The 20341-nt window shown below is 37.7% G+C and overlaps 1 protein-coding gene across 2 annotated transcripts in view; it reads left to right on the top strand.

Annotated features, from left to right (window-relative positions):
- The first annotated feature begins 2469 nt into the window (after nucleotides 1–2469).
- The window catches only part of usp2.S (ubiquitin specific peptidase 2 S homeolog), a 43888-nt gene continuing 26016 nt past the window's right edge, over nucleotides 2470–20341 (top strand). Inside the window, exon 1 of one of the 2 annotated variants that reach the window (XM_041571329.1) lies at nucleotides 2470–2652. The gene's annotated coding sequence lies outside the window, so the exon portion shown is untranslated. Of the gene's footprint in view, nucleotides 2653–7291; nucleotides 8212–20341 lie in introns of those variants that run through there. The other variant, XM_018227781.2, reaches the window with a different exon arrangement.

Genomic DNA, 20341 nt, shown 5'->3' with positions numbered 1-20341 from the left:
TCCACACTAATTCCATGTTATTATCTTCCCTGCCTCCCAGTATTGTGTCTACAATAGATATTTCTGCTTCTCATTCTCTGATTATGTTTCTTCCTCACTTATCACTTTAAAGACACCTCCAATGCCTACTCATTTTTTTTATAAAATACTGTATACAGATTTTTTTTTTTTTGTCTTGCTTTTTTGTGTCAATGCTGATTGTTGATAATTTTCTTGATTTGCATAGTAATTTATCAGTATTAGGCTGTAACATGCTCACTTTCTAAAGCTACTTGCACCCTATAGTTTTGCTCAGTGTCAATCAGTCCTTCTTGCCTTCCATTGTGAACTGACCTATTAAAGCAGGGTAATGCTGGCGATACCATCACCTCCAGACCAAACAACAGCTCCAGGGTTTCCGTCATGACCAATAGGAGCAACAAACGAAAGCATCTAAATAATCAGGCGCAGATGTCAATCACAAGCGGAACATGTACGCCTATGTGTCCATTGTCTCCATAATAAAGAAAGGGTTTGCCCACACTTGAACTCACTGGATTGAGTTTTTTCTGCTGCTTAAAATGATACCAGTAGTCAGCCCAAGAAACTAGAAGCAGGAGAAAATCTACTGGTGAACATAGTGCAAAAAACACTGTACTGAGCGTCAGAGCAACAAAATCCCATGTATCTACATATGTGAAACTAGAGGAGTATGTACTGGGGTGAGAAAACACTTAGGGGGTTATTTATCAAAGATCAAATTTCAAAGTAATGTTTTTTTTTTAAACTCTAATTCTATCTTATTTACAATTCGAATGGTATTTTATTTATGAAAAAATTTTAGAATTTGATCGAATAGTCCCAACCCCAAAAACTCGAATCGAATTGGAATTTTTTTTTTGACGTTTTTGACGTGCAACAATTTTTTTCTTCCATTAAAGTCTGTGGGGCGTCATTTTATCAGCGAAACATGGCAAAAACTTGGCTCATCACTATTATTTACATCTTCAAATAGTTCAAGGGACCTCTGTCATTGACTTCTACAGGAACTCGACAGGTTTTAGGTTGGTGAATATTCGAATGAGAACTGTTTACAGGTAGAGGGGTGATAAATCTCACGTTTGGGGGCAGATTTATCAAGGGTTGAAGTGAAATTTAGAATTTTTGGAATAGAATTCTCAAGTTTTTTTACAGCCAAAACTGCCAAATTCCACTAGGGAATAGTTAAAATTCAATTTGAGTTTTTTTAAAAATTGTGAATAAAATTTTCTAGATTTATCATACACTGTCCCTTTAAGAACTCAAATTCGACTATTCGCCACCTTAAACCTGCCAAATTGCTGTTTTAGCCTATGGCGAACATCCTGGGATTAATTTGGAGCTGTTTGCTGCCTTCCTGACTGAATTAGATTCTAATTCGATTCGAGTTTGCAGGTCGACCCCATATACCCGAGTTTCAAAAATTTTAATTTTTTAAGAAATTGAAATTGGTCAAATTTCGAGTTCATGAAAGTTCATGGAAGTTTTAAACAACTCCCATGAACTCAAAATTCAACCCTTGATAAATCTGTCCCTTCAATTAAAATTTGAGTTAGTGTGTTGACCAAAAAAAAGATTTGAAAATTCGAATTTACCATTTGAACCTTAGTAAATCTGCCCCTTAAAGGAGAGATTTTCCTTACATTAATCCTTTCTCCCCAGACCCTGAGTGTTATATAGCTCTCAGCAACAGATCAGCTGTTCTTGACACTCTACTCCCTGCTAGTGCCATCATTAACCAGAGTAAACAGAGGCAGCAGCTGACAGGCCGGGTTTCAGTGTTCCTGCACAAAACCAAAACCCCATTCCTTTCCTTAGGACACAAATAAAACAAACATGTACGTCATGGAGGAATGTGTATCTCGGGATCACAATGTACTATTGGTATAATGAATGTTTGCTTGCTTTTCCAATTAGACAAACCCCAAAATGTAATAAAAGGCACTACGTTTGCCCAGGAGCAGTAACCCATAGCAAGTTAGCAACCAATAAGATGTTTGCTTTTAAATGGGTGACCGGTGCTACCTGCTGATTGGTTACTAAGCGTTTCTGCCCCTGAGCAAACCTAGTGCCTTTTATTACAAAGAGTCTCATTAGTCTTCCCTCAGAGCTGCATTAACGCAGTGCCTATTTTTCTGGTTGCGAAAAGGATGTATATAATATATTTCCTTCTGCAATATATATGACATTGTTGTGCAGTAATGCAGTCCACATAATGAATGGATCTGTTAGGTTTCAATCACCCATAATAAAGAAATGTAAAATTAAGCAACAATTGTGTTCAAGCTTAAATTTAAAAAAGAAGGAATATTGTAGGTAAAACACTATTGAAAGTTATGTGCGCTATATTTAGCTATCCTGGCACATGAGAGGTTAAATGCCCTGAGAGGTTGGAATCTGAGATAGAGAGCGAGTCAGCAGTTATATATAGCCTGCAAGTAACCCAAGCTATGTATTCCTGGGGGATGAGTAGACCTTGGGTCCTGTTAGTAACCACCACACCAAGACAGGACCAGGCTGGGCAGATTTTATGTGTGATTCCTCCTCTCGGTCTTTAATTTGCCTCCAGTGTAGTGTTGGATAGGAGTTAAGAGCCTTAAACACTGACCATAAAGCAGCTGTCCCCACAGAAAGGTGAGAGATTCATACTCTTCTGGCTGGCCTGTGACACCTAAAGTTTTTGCTATCTTCTTCTTCTCGCTCTGTACTGTACTAACAAACTAAACTAACCAAGCTTTTACATGTTTTCTTAACTAATAATTCTTCATAATAAATGTTTGTGTAATGTAAGGAACCAGACTTGCAGGTGCCTGATTATCCCTCCCTTGACTCACAGTGAGTACTAGCCCAAGTCTGTAACCAATATCACACAGATACAGTTTCTGAGGGCCCCAATGCTGAGCCGGTGTTTCTATACAGTGGCTCCCCAGTCACTCATTAGGTGCTGGTCACTGACAACACTCAGCTGCAGTTTAACTTGTGTCCTGTGCAGACTAAAAAGTAATTGAAGATTTTACCATACACTGAAATGTGACATTTTTTCATTGCATTAATACACACCAGAGTGCAGGTTCTAGTAGCCCGCACCTTTGGTTGGGGATAATATTTTTGCCCAACAGATGCCCTTTAAAACAGGACACTTATGAAATGGATATGTGCATGGATAATCAGTATTTCAGTTTTATACCACATGGTTGTGTACATGTCAATACATTTACATTATTATTACTATTATGATTATTATTTATCAGGTATTTATATAAAACGTACAGCTTTGTGCAGTCAATGGGTGTATAAATTAAACCTACAGAAAAGACACAAAAATGGTAAAAGCCATTTACCCCTGGGTGTCATTGCCATGAATCAGTGAGGTATTATAATGTCACCAATGAAGATAAGACAAACTGCAAGGCTGTCCCCCCACAGGTAGGCCAATAGAATTGTAGGAGGGGCCCAGACTTATGGTCATTCAGGGAGAAACATGAGTGTGTTTATTTGCATGAGAGTGACTTGAGGCTTCATGCTGATACTTTATGATGGATAATGATTGAAGGTGGCACTAGTACAGAGAAATGCTAGACCAATACAAAACTAATGATGAAGCTAGTGAGTAAAGTACTGTATGTATTTGCTCCTGGGGCAGGTATTAAATGGTAACTGAAAACAAAACACAGCACGTAATAGTATTAGTCATGTAATAAATAGATAATTGAATAGACACTTATGTAATGAATAATGTATAGAGATTTGAGATTGTAAATAAATAATATATTTTGTGACAGAGCTAGTATAGTACATAACTAGCATGAGTTTCTGTAAGACAATTAATAATTAGTACAATTAATAATTCAACTGTACTAAAAAAATCATATAAACAAGAAATACACCCAATAGGATTGTTTTTGCCTCCAATAAGAATTAATAATACCTTAGCTGGGATCAAGTACAATCTACTGCCCCCGTGGCTACAGAACAGCTTGTTTATATAAACTATAGTTGAGTTTCCGAAGCAAACACACAATTTACCAGTGCAGCACAACAGTACATTATATTTTCATTACATAAGGACACTTTCATTTTTTGGTGTTACTGTTCCTTTAATGGCTGAATCAGTACCTACTCATTGGAGATGTGTTTACCAACGCAATGCTTTCAAGGTTTAACAAGATATAATTATTAAATTATGACTCATCCAGGGAAAATTCCAACTGGCTAGATCGGATTAGTAGGGAGATTTTTTTTTCCTTTTGAATTGCTGCTTAAAGAGATCCCTATAATTTGCTGTAACACATTCATGTACTGTAAATTTAATTAGAAACCAAAAAGTGTTCCCAGACCTAAGCATTTTAGCAAAGATACAGTATTGCACTACATAGCACTAGGGTAGTTAGTGCAATAAGATGAACCCCATTATTTGTTCATGTGTTAAGATTCACAGACCCCATCTAAGATTTCTTGGGCCCACTAAGGCATTTGCCTTTAAGAGTCCACTCCCGTGGTGTATGGAATGGAAATACTGCGAAGCTTTGACAAGCAAACCTGAACTGTAGTGATGGGCGAATAAATTCACGAAACTGCCGCGAAAATTCGCAGGCGTCAAAAAAAATGGATGGTATAGTTTTGCGAATTTTACGCTGTTTCAAAAGGAGGTGGAATGGTGTGGAACTTAGCGTCATAATGATTGAATCTAGCCTATATCTTAATTTTGGATACATGATTATGTCATCTAAACAGTCTATAGAAGGGAGAATTGAAAGTGCTGAAAAAACAGGTGCAATCTGTTATGTTTTTGTATTTTGTACCCTGTCTTGCATGCTTGTTGAATTGCTGCAAATGTCTACATTCACAAAGACCTGTGGCATTTCCAGATGAATACATTGTTGACTGTGTTTGGAAGCACTTTGTTCATGAGCTGCTCGTAGGCAAGTGGCGAGTAAGTAAGCATCTCCTCTCCCTCTTCTACCTGTGCCCTAACGTGTAATTTATTTAAGGGCTTGTGGACTAACAAGGCCCTTCACTTACTGTCTGCCCTATGTCCTAAATCATTTTTGTGCACAATAGAGATATAAATGTTCCATAAGAATGCTGCTTTATCAAAAAAAACTTCAGAAAGCTCAAAAAAATGGAAATGGCAGCTCAATTTAAGCAAATACTTCTTATGTTTTCTATATTGCTGTGATAATAAAACAGCACCTTGTACTTGACGCTATCAGAAATCAAGGTTGGTGGTAAAACAATCCTATTGGGTTGATTTTTAAATGTGTTTGTAGACATAAGCCATGGTGATCCAGTAATAGCAGTTCCCACATATTCAGGATTCACCAAGTACCAGTAATGAAATACCCCCCAGTATCTGTGTATTAATCCTGAGGAATAAAACCTCTCCTGGTAATTTTATCTGGGAAATTTCCTTTCTTCAGCTGGAAAAATGTCTCTTTTAGCTCATCACTGGTCAGAGAGAGAGCCTACAGGCCCGGATTTGTGGCAAGGACACAAAGGGCCGGGCCTAGGGCGGCAAAAAATTAGGGGACGGCATGCCGCCCAGCTGCAATATGGGGACCTGTGCATCCCCATTCAACTCCGCTGTTCGCCGGCGCTTACTTTTTTGTGGCCAGAGACAACTGATATGCAGCATTCAAGCGTTGAAGCATTCAAACTCAGTTCACTGCAGGATTTCTTTGGGGAGTTCCAACATTTAGACTGCTCGAAGAGCTCTGTAGGCTGTCAAGTGTGTATTTCCATATCCCTGAAACACGTTTTCGAAAAAGTGTTATCCCCATGATATTCAGTCTTTGGGATAGCACTGCTGCATTATTTAGATACTCAATTTCTGATGTTGTATTGCTTTAACTTGGGTGTTTTAGCAACAGCAAGTTTGATTAGAGGGAAGTATGAGAGGTATTTGTGAACTGCAAGACATGTTTGTGGCTAATGTTTGCATTATGTAAGCTTTTGCTACCACTTCAGGAATGCCAAACTGGAAGAATGTGGACTTACAAAGAGTTTATGCTCTTTTAAAGAGGTGGTACACCTTTAAGTTAACTTTTATTATGTTATAGATAGAATGGCCAAGTCCAAACAATTCATTAGACTTCATAATTTATTTTTTATCGTTTTTGAATTATTTGCCTTCTTTTTCTGACTTTTTCCAGCTTTCATATGGGGGTCACTGACCCCATCTAAAAAACAAATGCTCTGTAAGGCTACATATGTATTGTTATTGCTACTTTTTATTAGTCATCTTTCTGTTCAGGCCCTCTCCTATTCATATTCCAGTCTCTTATTCCAATCAATGATTGCTGAAACTGTAAACTAGAAAGCTGCTAAATAAAAAGCTAAATAACTCAAAAACCACAAATAATAAAAAATTAAAACCAACTGCAAATTGTCTCAGAATATCACTCTCTATATCATACTAAACATTAACTCAAAAGTGAACAACCCCTTTAATGTCCAAGGTTTTTCCCTACCTTCTATAAAGGTGTCACTGCAGTTTTAGCTTCACCTAAGCAGTCATAATTGTCTCACTGACTGGATGCACACAAGCTTCTTTATAACATCCAGCCTTCTATTGTGTTATACTTTCTATACTAGAGGTCACACAGGGGCAAGACCAAGTAGTCCAGGGGCAAGGTATGTTGACTTTGGGTGTAAAGGTGAACCAAAAAAGCCTCCATAGCAGAAACAGCTCCTCCTCTTTCCTGAGAGATAACATTTAGTATGTTATATAATTAGCAACTTCACAATTAGTCTTCAATTTTTTTCAAGTTTTTTTTTTCATTATTTGCCTTCTTCTAGCTTTTAATGGGGGTCACTGACCCTGAAAGCCATAAAAATGTCTCTGTGGGGTTGTTTATTTTTGCTACTGAGACATTTTATCACTTATCTTTCTATTCAGGCCTCTCCTATTACCAAACATGGGGCTCATACACTCATTAGCAGGAACAAAGGTGCAAGAGCTGCATTTGAACTGCAGAATTGAGCAGGCATGTTATTTTCTTTTTGCATTGTGAAAAATCCAATAAAATATTTGAACACAAAGAACTGCATTTTTAAGTTGGCCCCATAGACCTGCATTGCTAGCTTGTATCAGCAATTGTTGGGCAATAGTTGCCTAAAAAATCTTCCATATGTCATTTGCTCAAAACGCATGAAACAGCCCAGTATGCCATTTCCACTGGATGGAAGAAAATCAATTTATATGTGTTATTTTTGCTTCTCTGCTGCTAAGTTTTGGAAGTACAGTCACTGTAATAGGCTTGTATAGCTTAAACTGTATTTGTCTATGGTATTATATCAATGACAGTCAGGCTTCTATTAAGGTTCGATTTATATGTGTCTCTGTAAAGTGCATGTTTATAACTGTAGCTATACATGTGTTTGTGTGTATGGTGTCCATTACAGTTGCCACCTTTTCTGAAGCTTTTAACTTTCTCTCTATTAATAACATTGGCATCACATTGATAGGACAGCAGCCAGCACTATGGTCTGGTTAATAGATCCCACCAGTCTGTAGGAATGGCCTGTGTACAAAGCTCTTCTCTGTAGGACAGGTCTGTGCTTGTTCTCACTCAGTAAACACAGGGAAGAGGAAGTCTCTGTGCGTTTCCAGCTAGTTCAATGAGCAGCATGAAAAGTGTTTGTAATCAGGGTCATTTCCTAGGTAACGGGGACTCGGCAGCCATGTGAGACATCGCAGCTCCTCTTACAAGAGAGAGGCAGGGTGAGAGACAGAAAGAGAACAGTGCAGAAAAAAGCGATCAAATAGAGGTTTATAAAAATACAGCAAAGGAGACAGAAAATACATGGACCCAAGCAACATAAGGCAGAGGGTTAAAAAAGTAAAATCAGACTTCTGAGAAAATAAAAATAGTTCTAGAGACAGTTGGATTAGAACTAAACTAAGTAAACCTTCCCGAGGGGAATTTTTATCTAAGCTTGACACTTGAATTCCAAAGTGTACAGAAACAGAGGCCTTAGAGACAAGGAAGAATTAGTACAGCAAGAGTGGACAGGGACATAGTAAAGCAAGAAGAGTAGAGATGAGAAAATAACAGCCAATAAAGTTGAGGAAACATAAGAGACAGGTGCAAAGACGATGTGGAATAATACAATAGAAACAGGGGTGTTGTATCCACCTATCCTTCAGTAAGACTTGGAGCAAGAAGAGACACAACTGTGTGACGACCAAGGGTGAGCCTACTTATCTACTTTTTTTTTTTTTTTTGCTTGCATATTATTATATATGACATGATATATGAGGAAACAATTCAAAAGAAGTGAGAAACTGGATTGCCATGAGGCTTACAATATAATGTAAATTGTGGAGATGACAAGTGATGAGACTAGAGTCTAGCTAGATATTGTATATATATATATATATGGTTTAGTATGCTGTTATTCGTTGCTATCATATATTTCACTATTTACCCTTACCCTGCTCTACTTACACAGCTCTGTTTATACTCATTCGTGTTGCTCCAGAGAAGCAGGTGCTCTAAACTCAGCCTGGTAATGCATTCAGCAGTGAGACGTTTCAACAGTTCTTCATCTAGAGGGCACTCAAACATGCCTTTTACAATCAATTTACAGTCTTTCTAAAGCTGGGTACATTTAGGTAGAAAACCGTCCAAATTCATGTTCTGAAAAAGTTATCGTCTTGACTTCTTGCATAAAGAGTGGAGTGGAAGGCTGGAAGATTAAATCTGTATCATTGTTGGCAAGTTCGGTTTATTTGTTTAAAACCGGAAGGGTTTTTTTTTATGTCTATGGGTCAAACCATCCTGATTCTAATCAGAATCTGCTCATGTTGCATGGATTTAAATCTGAAATTTTGGTAAATCCATTTGCCAGTGGTTATTATTGCCATTTATGATGGTGTCATGGGTATTAGGTATACTCCATCTGGTCTTGTACCATAGTCTGAAGGTATGTGTCCAGTCTGTTTAGTAGACCTGTAAACAATGTCTTCTATAAGCAGGTGATCTTTGCAGTTCACTGTGTGCTCAGTGGAATCTGGTTATTTGGCAAATTGCTTTCAAAGTTTAAAGGGCCCAGCTCTACAGCCTACTGCTTTAGCAGAGACAAAGCAAGTCTATTTATCTGTAAATAAAAGTGATCAACATTGAAGGGTGTGGCACGTTGACTAGTGAGCTCATTTATTCGTGGGCAAAGTGAAAATTGCAAAAAATAGGCACAAAACACAATTTTTTTGCTTACAGTGCACTTTCTACCCCCCCCCCCATGAGGTGCACCTGCCACTGACAGGGGCAACTCTTTGAAATCTTGGAATGGAACATAGAGTTTCCCATTTCTCTAATATACATTAGTCCTGTAATGTTCATCATTATGTAATTTAAAGGACATTCACTCTTAACGTCTATTCATGAGTATAATGGTTATATCATATCCTATATTTCTGCTGTGCCAATACTTGCCAATTACTATTCAGCTATGTAAATGTGATTGACAAATGAATTAACTTACAGTCACGATACATAATACAAACACTGTATCAATTCATAATTATCAAAGCGCACATAAAAGTGGTTATGTGATGACACAGCCAATTAAATACTTTGCACTTGATGTCATCTTCCTTAGCAGCATGCATAAACTTTGTGTCTGGGAGGCAGCCAGTGGACGAGTTGTATTTATAAGACAGAACTGTTAACTTGTCACAACAACTTGTCACAACTGATTTTAAAACGGCAATGACAGAAGCGCATGGGAACACTATTACTAGAAGGAACTGCCTTACTTTCTGCTCTGGTTCTCTGCTTCATTGAACAGTAAGTACCAAAACCACCAAACTTTTATTTCAAACAAGACAGTTTATTCATAGTTCCTTGTTTCTGTTAGGGCTCATATACACAGTTCTAGCATTTCTGTCCAATAAGCATGGAAATATGATTTATTGAAATTTACACAAGCAGATTCATACACCAAATTTAGTTCAGGCTTGCTCTCTACATTTCACTCTATAAATTTTTTTTTGCCAAATGGACCTAATGTTATTTTTAAGTGGGCCAATGTAAATGTGTATCTGAAATATGTGAATGATTCTGTTTGGAATTAGCAATTCCAATGTGTGCGGCCAAACTGAATCCGGATTCATTATTTGTCAGAATCAAAAATGATTAATTTAGCACAATAAAAACTACTTTTCAAATACTTTTACTGAACTTAAAATGTGTGAGTAAGGTGAGGCATCCACTTTCTCCTCCCACCAGCCTATGGATGGCAGTAAGGACAATGTTGCCTTGTGCTTTCCAGCTCTGCAAAATTAGACCCAGGATTTTAATCCTAAAGGGCACAACTATGCACCATAGTTACATCGTTAAATTGGATTGAAAAAGATCTAAAAAGTCCATTAAGTTCAACCCCTCCAAATGTATCTATTTGTAGATATTATTTTCACAATAGCCTTTGATATTATACCTGTTCAAGAAATCATCCAAGTTTCTCGGAAAAGTCATTAACAGAATCAGCCATTACAACATCATCCAGCAGGGCATTCCATAACCTCAATGTCCTCACTGTAAAGAACCACCTACGTTACTTCAAATGAAAGTGCTGTTTCTCTAGTATAAAGGGTTGGTCCAAAACTCTTCTGAATACTGCACTACACTGAATATTTAAAATGAGGTACTAGTTCTTACAAGAAACCTATAAATAGGCAATATAATGTTTTTGTCCCTTGAGTTAATGCCCTTTTTATGCAAGACGGAACTTTATTTGCTTTAGTAGCCACTAAATGACACTGCCTGGAATTAGACAACTTATCCACAAACATCCCCAGATCCTCCTTAGTAAGGATACTCCAACACACCACCATTTAGTGTATAACTCACATTTATATTATTTATACCAAAGTGCATAACCTTGCGTTTATTAACATTGAACAGCCAGCTTGATACTCATATGTAAGTGCTGAGTGAATTAGAACTTGTGTCTGGGGCATTGTAAATGGCCCCTAAGGTCTTATATTCATTTTTCCCGTAATGTGACTAAGGGGAAGGGAACCCTGTGACTGACACCATACACTGACCATGTGGCATGGTTGTGCCCACACACCCAAAATGTTAAGGCAAATTATGTAATGTAAAAGGTAAGCACATGCCCACATACCACCCCAGCTTGAAATTTTTTTTGCAGCTGAATTAAAACTGGTTGATAGGTTGAATGAGGATGTAAATTATTTTTGTAAAATTTTACAGCATATGGGCAGTTTCACTTTGATACACAAATTACTGGTAAATACATGTTGGGTATTATTTTTAGAAATCAAGACTACATAAATATTAGGCTCATACATTTAAAGGAATTGTAAAAATAAAAACTGGGTAAATAGGCTGTGCAAAATAAAAAATTTTTTTCAATATACTTAGTCAAAAATTTAGTGTATAAAGGCTGGAGTGATTGGATGTCTAACAAAATAGCCAGGACACTACTTCCTGCTTTTCAAGTTGCTGACTAACTCAGAGTTAGAGAGCTGAAAAGCAGGAAGTAGTGTTCTGTTATGTGAGACATCCAGCCACTCCCTCCTTTATACATTACATTTTTGGCTAACTAGCTATAATAGAAACATTTTTTATTTTGCACAGCCTATCTATTTACCCAGTTTTTATTTTTACACTGAACTGTTCCTTTAAGGAATTTGTGTTGTTGTTCTAAATTGTTTATAATGTAAGGTCATGTGAAACTAACTAAAGTGAACTTGTATAAAGAATATTTTTGTATGTGGGTTTATTGTGCTTGTAAACCTCCTTCAATTGTGTCATTTCCTTTACTTTTTGTCCGCACATTAAACTGTCTGCATTGTGTGTGCCTAAAGAAGGGGGTTGTTTCCCCCTGAAGCTTTGTATGATAGTCTTACAATAACTGGATACTTGCTATATGACCAGATGGTTAATTAGAGTATTTGTTATGAATTTTTATTTCAAACAAGGACCAATCAGTTGCAGCCTTCTAAACCCCTAGCACCACTGTCTACTGTTTACCTTCTGAGAGTACAAATTTCTATTTACTCAGTTCAGGATCCCATTGTGTGTTGTGCCCACACATCCAAAATGTTTGTGCTAGATGAATTGTATGAGGGTGTTTAAGCAGACATCCATATATTTTCCCCGGCTTGGAGCCCAGTTCATAGCCCACCCATCAATTTAAGTTTTTATAATCATGTAGTATATTATATAAATTCAATATACACACAAGCTCGCACCTGCATTAGGAGTTTAGTGATCTGACAATATTCAGTCACTGGTTTGGATAGGTTCTGGAAGCAACCAAACAGCAAGTGAGATTTTGTGGTATTGGGATCAGCTAGAAGGCTGGTAGCTAGAAGCCACTAAATATTTTAGTTATATCAATATATATATATATTCATTACAATTCATATGATCTCAATACCCAGATTTTAAACAAAATTAATAACACCTATTGTTTATTATTAAAGATAAGGAGTTGGGCACATTTCCTTGCATGTGTCAGTTTGTATTGCTACTTTAAAAAGATACGTTTTGTTGGTAGGCAAGGTGAACAAACTGTTTAAAAGTGATGTAAACACTTTTGCAACTCCTCACAAATTCTGAAATATAACATTTTTCAGCTGGAAGCGAAGCACCCAAAGTTGCCTCTGCTGCTTCCCATTCACTGTACTGGAAAACTCCTAGCAACACTACTACTGATGTTTTTCATACCATAAATTCACTATTTAGGGGCACATTTACTAAGGGTCGAAGTGAATATTCAAATTGAAAAACTTTGAACTTCGAAGTAATTTTTGGGTACTTCGACCATCGAATAGGCCAAATTCGACTTCGACTTTGATTCAAAGTGAAAATGCTTCAACTATTCGATAATCGAAATACTGTCTCTTTAAAAAACTTCGACACTTCACAACCTTAAACCTGCCGAATTGCTATGTTAGCCTATGGGGAACTCCTAGAACATATAGCCAACATTTGGCTAAGTTTTTAGAAGTCGAAGTGAAATCGTACGATAGTTTAAATCGTTTGATTCGAAGTACGATCGGAGTACGATCGGAGTACGATTGTAAAAATCCTTTGAATTCGACTTCAAATGTCGGACTAGCCTACTCGATGGTCGAATTTCGACTTTTTTTGCACTTCGAAATTCGATTCTTGATAAATCTGCCCCTTAGTGTTTCTATACCAGAACAAGCTAAATAAGAGGCTGGTGTGCCACCATCTTAAAGAAACTAAAGAGCCTGGATGCTCCAATGTCAGTCCCAAAATTTCCCTGTTCTTTGTTCCTGTGATCAGAGCTGGAAGCTCCCTGCCAAAATGGGGTCCACAGTGAGAAGGTGTCCTTCTAGTCCCGGTTGAATCCGGGCAGGGGGCAGGGCTGTGATGAAAGGGGGAAGATGTGATGCATGGGAGCGGATCTCAGAGTCAGGGCTATGATGTTGTGATTGGCCGATTGCAGAGTCAATCATAGGGAGTCCTGCCGGTTTTCCTAATTTGGAAAACCAGGCAGGCAGTTTTAACCCAGGCAACCCTTCAAAAAACCTGACTGTCCGGGTCAAAACCGGACAGATGGAAACCCTACCTACAGGACTCTCCCTGCTCCCTAGCGTGCGTGTCTGAATAAAGCCCATACTAGATGACATTCAACTAAACACCCATATGCTGTCCTTCTTTTGCCTACACAGACTAAATAATTTGTCAGGTTTGGACTAAGCTTCAAAGAAAGCCCTGGCATTTCACATACAAACACCCCCCACCAATCCAATAAATAGTGACTGTCTATGGTATCTCACAGCTGCCCCTCTTGCCAGAACCCACAGACTTCTAGTCCAGGCCTTCTTACTGTGGCAGAAAAAGAAGTGCTAGACAGTTGACACTTATGTTATATCTCATTATATCTTCACCTTGGGCTGTAGAAAACTAAACCTGGATTTGTGTGCTGAGAACTGCTAATTTATTTGTGGGACCTAAATACTGTCACTAGAAATGTGAGAGGAGGTATAGAAGGAGAGGTTAAAGAAGGCTGCTAAATATATCACTGCCCTGCCTCAGGAAAAATCACGCTGTTATGTAGTTCTTCTACTTTGACACTAGAGGGTGATAAATTTGTATAATGTAAAAATGTATAATGTGACAACCTTTATTAGTACCTTTAGTGGTACAATACACAGGGCTGCACAAAGGGGGGGGGGGCATTGCTGTGGCAATGCAAACTGCATTTGGATGAAGCAATATTTATTTTTAATTAATATACACTGGTTTGTTTATGCAATGAGTATTTGTATAAAAGAGCCTGGTACTCTCCCTGTGATCTTGCCTATACAGGCTCATCATCCAGATGGGTGTACCTATAGATTTATAGTGGTTCAAATGTACCATCTGTTAAATTATATAAGCTAAATTATATATATGGCTAAATTATATAAAATGGTATTGCATATAAGTCCAGTGGGCTCTAATCTAAAATAAAGAAATCACCATTATGTCCTTTAATATAGTGAAATGTACAATAGAAATGAGTCTATTATATTTTCATAATTGATTGTAAACTGACTTTTAGGTTTCGTAGTTGACTCACATAAGAGCATAGAATCAAGAATACTGCTAACATGAAACTATTTTACGGCGTTGGAAACCTCCATTATCATTTTAAAGGGGAAGCAGTGTGGTCTGCTTAGGGATCGTCGTAAATTATCAAAACAGCACAAGTCAAATATCTGCCAAAAGCCGATACAACAAGACTAATTTATAATCAGAATAGGCAGGTTGCACTGGGTCATGTAATCTAATGTAGATTTTACAGTTTTTGTATTGTTTAATACAAACTTTCTCCAACTCTGCAGAACCAGTGGCTGCAGCAAAATAATCCTCCAAATACAATCCCAGTTTATGTGTTTAAATCTGGCCCCATGATCTGTGCCCCTGCAGCTGGAGTTGGAAACAGTGAGTTCTGCATGGCTGGTAAGTAAGGCGGGAACTCCCCCTGCTGTTCATAAGTATGACTTTTCCATGCAGAGCAGTTAGGGACCCTCTAACAATTCCTATCCACTGCAATAAATGAAGGGAGAATTTCACTGCATACAGTGAGGTTTCTTAAAAAAGGTACACTTTTTTTAATTAAAGTTTATTAGAGCTAGGTTTCTTTTTTATTAAAGAAAGTAAAAATGGGATTTTATTAGTTTGCCTTTACATGCCCTTTAAGTAAATGGAGGACTGAACTCTGGACAGTTTGCCTTTTCCACTCATCAATATTATATATAGTTATATGAATGTATAGGTTACCCGGACACCTGTTATCCAGAAAGCTCTGAATTACGGAAAGGCCGTCTTCTATAGACTCCATTATAAACAATTAATACAAATTTTTAAAAATGATTTCCGTTTTCTCTGTAATAATAAAACAGTACCCTGTACTTGATCCAAACTAAGATATAAGTAATAATTATTGGGAGCAAAACCAGTTTATTCAGTTTATTTAATATTTATGTGATTTTCTAGTAGACTTTGAAGATCCGAATTATGGAAAAGATCTGTAATCTGGAAAAAAAACCCAGGTCCCAAGCATTTGGGATAACAGGTCCCAAATCTGTATTCCTAAACATAAATAAATGAGTTTCAGTAGACGTAACAGGAGTACAGGGTATGAAGCCTCATGCCTGGGCCCAAAAAAATTAAAAGTGTAATCTTGGTAAATAATGTTGCACAGGGGCTACTTGTAATGAGCATGAGAGGTTCAAGTGGGTTCATGATGGCAGTCCTCAGATTCACTGGTATTACTGCAAATGTGCCATATGCTGTATTCATCAGATTAGAATGGGATGTTATAAAACCACCATATTAGTGTTTGTTTGGTTGATTGGCCTGCCAAAAACAAATTATTGCGCTTTTAACCCATTGATAACTTTGCTGTTTTTGGTGTGTAGGTCGTTGCATATTACAGAAGTAAGTTATATTGGAAACAGCCAAACGCTATAATATGATTGGTGTAGCCTCTAAGCATGCTGTAATGCATTTTTAGTTTGGATATGACTTTGGATTATGTAACCACGATACACATATAAGATATGATTAAAGGAAAACTATACCCCCAAAATGAACACTAAAGCAACAGATAGTTGATATCATATTAAGTGGCATATTAAAGAATCTTACCAAACTGGAATATATATTTAAGTAGATATTGCCCTTTTACATCTCTTGCCTTGAGCCACCATTTCGTGATGGTCTGTGTGCTGCCTCAGAGATCACCTGACCAGAAATACTACAACTCTAACTGTAACAGGAAGAAGCGTGGGAGCAAAAGACACAACTCTGTCTGTTAATTGGCTCATGTGACCTAACATGTATGGTTTGTTGTTATATTTGTGAGTACAGTGAATCCTACGATCCCAGGGGGCGGCCCTTATTTTTTAAAATGGCAATTTTCTATTTATGATTACCCAATGGCACATACTACTAGAAAAGTATGTTATTATGAAAATTGTTTATTTACATGAAGCAGGGTTTTACATATGAGCTGTTTTATGCAATATCTTTCTATAGAGACCTACATTGTTTGGGGGGTATAGTTTTCCTTTAAGGAAGGAGAAGTTAATAGATCTTCATACTGAACAGGACTTTATTACTAAATACAGATATACATTTTATTCAAACAATGTTCATTGTAGTCAGGTTACATGACCATATTTAGGATAAATCAAATACATTGTTTCAAGGACAAAGGTCCAGCTTACATTGAACCACAGCTTTCTACCTGCTACTGAAGAAAACATTAATTACCATTAATGGCTAAAGTGGGAAATTATCCTTTGCTCAAACAAATTCGAAAAAAATGTTTTTACATTAATCACAGCTATATCCGCTTCCCAGGTCATGTCATAAAAGTGCTTTATTGCTCCTACTAAATACTTCTCAGGAGAGAATTCACAAGTCTAGCCTTTAATAATAATACTGTTACACCCTCTGACAGATTCTTGCTGCTCTGTGAAAGTGTTTCATCATTGTCTCTGCCTTCATCTCCTTACCCTTCCAGAAACGCTATAAAAAAAGTGTATAAAAGTGTGGTAATACCATGGCTAAATCATATTCGGCTTGTAATTTAAGTTATACATAAATGGAGGCATTGGAGTCTATTATCCAGAACCTGAGGTTTCCCAGATAAGGGTTCCATAATTTGGATCACCATTTATTAAGGCTGCTAAAACATTTAAACATTAAAAACCCAATAATATTATTTTGCAAGCAGCATGGATTTATGCAACTTAATTACCGGGAAGTGCAAGATTCTAACCTGTTAGTCAGTCAGCGACTAGAAGAGGGGCAGCACAGGACATAACTGTTCAGTTTTTTTGCTTTTGATCCTGACCTGCATGCTCCGGTAAAAATGTGAAAAAGATTTCCACTCTTTATGCACCAAAGATGTGTCTTATTGATAAAACATTCACAAACAACCCTCTGGGCACATGAATCCCTCATCCAACTCTGCCATCTTAACCTCCCCACCATACCATAAATGTAGGATCTGTTTAACTCCTTCTCACTCTTATTTCACATTAAAAAACATGTAGCCCTTGTGGTTTCAACTGACGCTCACTAATTAGCAAGAGAATTGTCACACTGTGAACTGTGAACCACAAGGGCTACAGAAGCAAATTAGCACTTGGCTTTTACACTTTTCTTAGTTCTCGGTAACCTGCCTTTTACCCAGGTATAGTGCAAAACTATCTCATCATGATGCATCTATAAAGAGCTTTAATTATGAACACAAAAAGTCTTACTTTTGAAATACCATCACTGAAGCAATCCAGTACCTTTTTCCAAACTCATCAATCCTTTCTCACCACTTTTGTAATCCCAATATGCCGAAGAGCAGCTGACCTTTTCACTTGTATTTAACTCCACCTTAACAACCTCAAATGAACTTTGAGCTTTTATCATAACCTGCATCTCTTCCTATCATTCTCACCCTTTCCCAACCTTTCGACTTACTTTGATAGTGCCCCCTTTCTATCTCATCAACTGCCAGAAGCCCACCAAGCCCCAGATTTGAGATTTGTTTGAGTTATCCCCTCTGTGTTAGTGCCCACCTGTTTTTCTAAGCCCCTTGGATTTCTCCTCCCAACTAAAAAAAATATACATTAACAAATCAGTAATCATGTTTATGCTTTTCCACCTCACCTGATTATTATTATTGATATTATTATTAGTAGTAGTAGTAGATTATTGTGGTGTTCATGCAAATGGCCTGTAGATGTCACTGTGCTCCTACTTATACTGTGCATGCTAGCCTGGTTGCTTAAAAGTGAAAGTGAAAGTTACTGTTGTGTAATGCCTGCATGACTCTGCTAATAAAGCACTGTTATACTGTACTCATCCTCGGCTACCCAAAACATAACAAATGGCGACAAGGATGGCTCTTCTACCTCTGCAGCAGCCTGTACCTTTTCTTCCAAACTCTGGTGAGCCTACAATACCTTTTACTGCTTGGATCCGTATGTTTGAAAATGACATTATTGCTGCTGACCAAGGGGAGATTTCTGCTGCTAGAAAGCGTGCTTTACTTATTCACTGCCTGGGAGCAGAGGGACAGCTTATAATCTATACATTACCATTACCTGATGATACTTATGAAACTGCACTTACTGCTATAAAGAACTTTTTCATGCCAATAGTAAATGTGGTTGCTGAAAGATATAAATTCTGCCTACATGGACAACGTAATGGCGAATCCACAGAACAATTTGTAGCAGCTTTGAGAGAGCTGGTTGTTCCAGGTGAGTTTGGGAATCTAACAGATGAAATGCTAAGAGACCAAATAGTGGAAAGTACAAACTCACCTCGCATTAGAGAGAGACTGCTCCTAGAGCAGGATTTAACCCTTGCAAAGGCTATTACAGTTGTTAGCCAAATTGACAGCAGTGGCAGAGGCTAAAACTCTCAGTCAGGGAACTGCTGGGAATGTACAGATTGTGAATTCAACACTGTGGCCTAATAATGCACAGTCACAGGCAAAATACAGTGCTAAGGAAATGCAAATGCAAAACCGTGCAGCAAATAAAAAAATCTGCTAAAGATGTTCATGAAGTCACTACTACAAATGTCACAGTATTAAGTGTGGATAAAGCTGGTACATTTATTCCAGACAAGTTTATATGCACTGTCAGTGTCAGTACTGTTTCTGCTGACAAGGGACACTCCATTAACCTGACGCTTGATACAGGTTCAGCTGTTTATATACTACCAAAGGATGTTTTCTTAAAATACTTTGCAAAAGATCTGCTTGTTGCACCTGCCCTGAAATTGGTTAGTTACTTAAAGGATCCAATCCCTGTGCTTGGTTGCTTGACAGTGACTGTACAATTTGAATCAAATACTGCAAAATGTGACTTTTACATTGTGAATAAGGGTACTGCTATACTTGGAAGGGATCTCTTTGCTGCATTAAACCTACAATTAGTTGTTGGTCTCATTACTACAGCACCAGTGCCTGCCACACAGCCAGTGTCTAAAATTTCACCACTTCAGCCAGTACCATTCCCTGATTCAGCCTGAAATTGCATTTGTTTCTCATATAACATCAGCTACATGAACCACAGTTTGTCTCATATGAGTTTGAATCATTTCTGAGAGAGAGGAATATTGTGCATAGGAAATCTTCAGTGTATTACCCACGAGCAAATGGAGAAATCGAGCGATTCAACAGAAGTCTGAAAGAAGCACTACAGACAGCAAATCTTACTGGGAAATCTTGGAAAGTATTTACAACAGAGTTCCTACATAACTACAGAGCAACGTGCCATGCAACAACCCAATCATCTCCTACTGAATTATTACATGCCAGACACTAAGTTACATGTTGCAGACATCAAACTTCCACAAAATACTGTGCCTACAAAATCATCTACTGCTGACATTGTGAAATGGCAACAAGCCAAATGCAAGGCTTATACTGACAGAAAACGTGGTGCAAGAGAAGTGCACTTTCAGCCTGGATCTTTAGTCAGAATTAAGAAACCAGAAATACTGAAACAAGGAGGGGACAATCTAAATTTACTACACCACTTGAAGTGAGACGCCAGCGAGGACCATACACATATGAACTGTCTGATGGGCACATATGGAATGCAAGTCGTCTTGCTCCTGTTAGATATGACTTTGGAGAAGCTCCATTTGATGAAGGACATTGCTTTAAGATGCATTGTTGTTGTTTATTATAGTTGTCCAAATGCTTTCCTACTATAGGGGGAATATGTGGTGTTCATGCAAATGGCCTGTAGATGTCACTGTGCTCATACTTATAATGTGCATACTTCCTGGTAGCTTAAAAGTGAAAG

This window comes from Xenopus laevis, chromosome 7S (assembly GCF_017654675.1).
Source record: "Xenopus laevis strain J_2021 chromosome 7S, Xenopus_laevis_v10.1, whole genome shotgun sequence".
NCBI lineage: Eukaryota > Metazoa > Chordata > Amphibia > Anura > Pipidae > Xenopus > Xenopus laevis.
The sequence above is the reverse complement of the archived record's forward strand: the minus strand, read 5'-3'. Positions and strand labels throughout refer to the sequence as shown.